The sequence below is a fragment of the Psammomys obesus genome, unplaced genomic scaffold, assembly GCF_907164565.1.
Source record: "Psammomys obesus unplaced genomic scaffold, mPsaObe1.curated_primary_1811, whole genome shotgun sequence".
NCBI lineage: Eukaryota > Metazoa > Chordata > Mammalia > Rodentia > Muridae > Psammomys > Psammomys obesus.
The window spans coordinates 18,713,608-18,717,549 of NW_026592890.1; the positions used below are offsets into that span (position 1 = coordinate 18,713,608).

General features: G+C 38.1%; 1 pseudogene; it reads left to right on the forward strand.

Moving 5' to 3' along the window:
- The first annotated feature begins 435 nt into the window (after nt 1-435).
- LOC129683256 (protein mago nashi homolog) lies at nt 436-3,122 on the forward strand (annotated as a pseudogene).
- Nucleotides 3,123-3,942: the final 820 nt, after the last annotated feature.

Here is a 3,942-nt window from a genome sequence, read left to right on the forward strand (position 1 = left end):
TTCCAAGTCCACTGATAGGGGAGGACCTCCTCCCCATTCATCTGACCTTGGTTCATCAGGTATCTTCAGGACTGACTGCAAAGACCTCCTCTGTGGCCTAGCAGGGCTGCTGCTCCTCAGGGTTGGGGAGGTCAAAGAGCCAGCCATTGAGTTCATGTCAGAAATAGTTCCTGTTCCCCTTATTAGGGTACCCACTTGAATACTGAGCTAACATGGGAAAGACTCTACCTAGCAGTGTACCAAAGCAGATACTGAGACCCATAACCAAACCTTGGGCAGGGTGCAAGGAATCATATGAAAGAAGGGGTTGTTAGTAAAACCTGCAGAGGAGAGGAGCTCCACAAGGACCAAATATATCTGGGCACAGGTGTCTTTTATGAGACTGTTCCTCCAACCGAGGACCATGTTTGGATATAACCTAGAACCCCTGCTCGGATGCTTGCTGTTTTCATAAGCAGCATCTCAAGTATGCCAAATGATGTTGTCAACTTTGCCTCTGTGCTTGACCAATTATATGCCATAAGCATGAGCAAGGAGGATGGGAAGGTGTGGCCAAGGGTTGATGGCTTTGAGGGACAAGAGAGGATCATGGGAAGAAGGAGAAGGAATAAGGAGGAGAAAGCAGAGTTGCCAGGGGATAACAGGAGAACCACGTGGGCCAGAAGGAAGGACTCTGAGAATGTTATTAAAATGAGTGGTCCAGATGAAAATATAAGCAAGTATTTATGATTTTATGGATGAAAAGTAGTTCAGATAGGAATGATTAAAGCAGATGACATGGGATGGTGGCTGGGAGGTAATGAGATCGTGAAAGTGGTATTATCTGTCCAGCCCAAGGTGAAAGAAGGCAAATCTAAAATCTAACAGGTATATATATATCTTTATTGATTATGATAGTGGTTTAGATAATAGCATCATAATAATTATAATACAAATAGTAAGCATTATTAGTATGTAGTATTAAAATTACCATAACGTTCTTCCATGGATCAATTGTATTAAACAGTTTTCTTTGCTCCTTATTAAGAACTGCATAGTTACACCTCCAATTTTGAGGTACGTTTCTAAATTATATATTTTGTGATATAAATTTGACATTAGTTCAGCCAGTAGATTGCCAAAAAAAGACTCAAGAGAAAGCCACTGTTCTTGTTCAATATCAACCTTCACAATGCCAAAAAAGACTCAAGAGAAAGCCACTGTTCTTGTCCAACGTCAACCCTGGTCCCAAATGATTCAAAGTACAAGGCAAATCTCTGAAATACATGAAATTTTTTTCTGAGTATTACAAACTGTCAGATTAAATTTTCAAAATAATATTATTTTCTGTACAGTTTCAACTCAATAGGAAAGATTTTAGCAATGTCCAAAAAAAAAAAATTTAATGTGGATGAAAATGCAAAGGTAGCTCAGAATTCATGCATTAAATAGTATAAGTGGTATAGCTATCTTTTGTCATCCAATTTAGTCCTATGTTACATGATAATTCCTAGTGGAAGAGGAAAAATTTCACCACAGATGAGGCAATTATGTAAAACAATATGACATTTCTATCCAAATCTATCTTAATTACTTGATGAGTTTACTGGGATTATTTAAGGACCATAGATGAATGGTAATTTACAAGGACTTTGGGAGATCAAAAGAAGCTATATCTTAGGTTGTTTCCTGTTTTCAGAGGGCCTCTGAAAGCCAGAAGAAGAAAACAGGAAACAACCTAGGAAAACTGCCACAGAGGGCCTCTGAAAGCATCTGCCCTGCAGACTATCAAAGCAGATGCTGGGCCTGATGGCCAACTGTCGGGCAGAGTGAATGGAATTTTATGTAAGAAGTGGGAAATAGCAAGAGCTGGAGGGGATGGGAACTCCACAAAGAGAGCAACAGAACAAGAAAATTTGAACACAGGGAACTTCGCAGAGACTCATACTCCAACCAAGGACTATTCGTGGAGATAACCTAGAACTCCTGCACAGATGTAGCCCATGGCAGTTCAGTGTCCAAGTGGATTACATAGTAATGGGAGGAGGGACTGCCTGTGACATAATCTGATTGGCCTGTTCATTGATCACCTCCCCCTGAGGGGGGAGCAGCCTTACCAGGCCACAGAAGATGACAATGCAGCCACTTCTGATGAGAGCTGATAGTCTAAGATCAGAAAGGAGAGGAGAACCTCCCCGTATCAGTGGACTTGGGGAGGGGCATGCATGCAGAAAGGGGAGGAAAGGTGGAATGGAGAGGGGAGGAAGGAGGGGCTTATGGGGGGATACAAAATGAATAAAGTGTAATTAATAATAAAAATTTAAAAAATTAAAAACTAGAAGAAGCTATATCTTAAAATGCTTATGGAGTGGGTCTAAACTACACCTGAAAGCAGTTGGTCGCACTCATACTGTCATACCACTATTATCCCCACAGGTCCATGTTACTTGACATACTGTATACCATAAAAAGTCCGCAAGTGAGAAGGATTTTTATCAACCTGAATGACGTCTCCAAACACTATATATGCTAGCCATCAAAGAGAACACTTCATCTTACTTGGCGCTTGATATTTTTCACATACTAGAGCCAAAGTGAGACATCTTCAGCAGGCTTTGGCATGGAACCAACACCAAGAAGCTTTGTGGCTTTTTGGGACAGAAACTCATAATATAAAGGGCAATCCTGAGTATAGGGCACAGACCGTGGTAGTGTTAGCAGTTCCTTAAGATTGGTCCTCATTATCTCTTGTGAGCCATGGAGAGTGACTTCTATTGAGTTTTAGTTCTGACCTGATGGAAAATTGCGATATGTTAACAACAGCAGTTGTAAAAATGATGTCATAATCAGGAAAGAGGCTTGCTTACATAAAAGTGTGATGGAAGAATTAAAGAGAATTATTGACGACAGTGAAATCACCAAAGAAGATGATGCTCTGGCCAATAGAAGCCTGAAATCATCGTTGGGATGAACAGGTTTTTTTTTTTTTTTTTTTTAAACAAGATCAAAAATTGGTTCCCTTATTGATGTCAACCTGTCTAAGGATCCAGAAGGCTTACGGGTGTTTTATTATCTTTTTCAGGACCTGAAGTGTTTAGTCTTAAAAATCTTATGGATTACACTTTAAGATTAAACCAATTTAGGGATATTGTTTATTATTTATTTATTTTCTGTATATTGGTGCAGTTTTTATAAACAATAAATAATGGTCTTTAATAAACATGATAACATCTCAGAAAGAAAGAAAGAGAAAGAAAGAAAGAGCCATCCTAACCCTGCATTGGAATTTTAAATCAATAACCTCATAGCTTGATTTAATACCTTTTTTTATATACTGAGTGTCTTCTTCGAAGCTCTCTGATATTTTATTTTGTTCTTACAGATTGTATTCAATTATTTAAGAAACTCAAGTGTTATTTTTACCTAATGAAAGTTTCTTTACAGAGGCTATGTAACATGTCTGAAGATTCACTGCAAGAAATTCAAATAAGTTCCCATTAGTATTGGCATCATCACCTAAAAGGATATTTAAATTAAACAACATCAAATTGCCAAGTTGCAGTAACAGTATTACTGGACCATTACATTTGTAGACATTGTTTTGCCAAAGAAGTAATACTAAATAGAATGACATGGATGGATAGAGGACAGGACTTTAATTTAGATTTCTGTAACTCTGCCCCATTAGATATTTCTCATTCTGTAGCACTGTCTGCATGTCTAATGGGCTTCAAAAGGCTGACTTTTACTCCTTAGCATTGCTCAGAAGTAAGGAACTACAAATATATTAGTATTTGTTTAATCTATAAGTATGTTTACTTTGACACCTACTTGATTTGGCTTCTGGATTTTAAAAGCTCCAAACCTACAAAATAGAAATAATCTTTCTATTAGTCATATCTGGCTGCTGAAAGGGTCTACTTTTAGATAAATATTCTCTACTCCCACTATGCTTATTTTCAT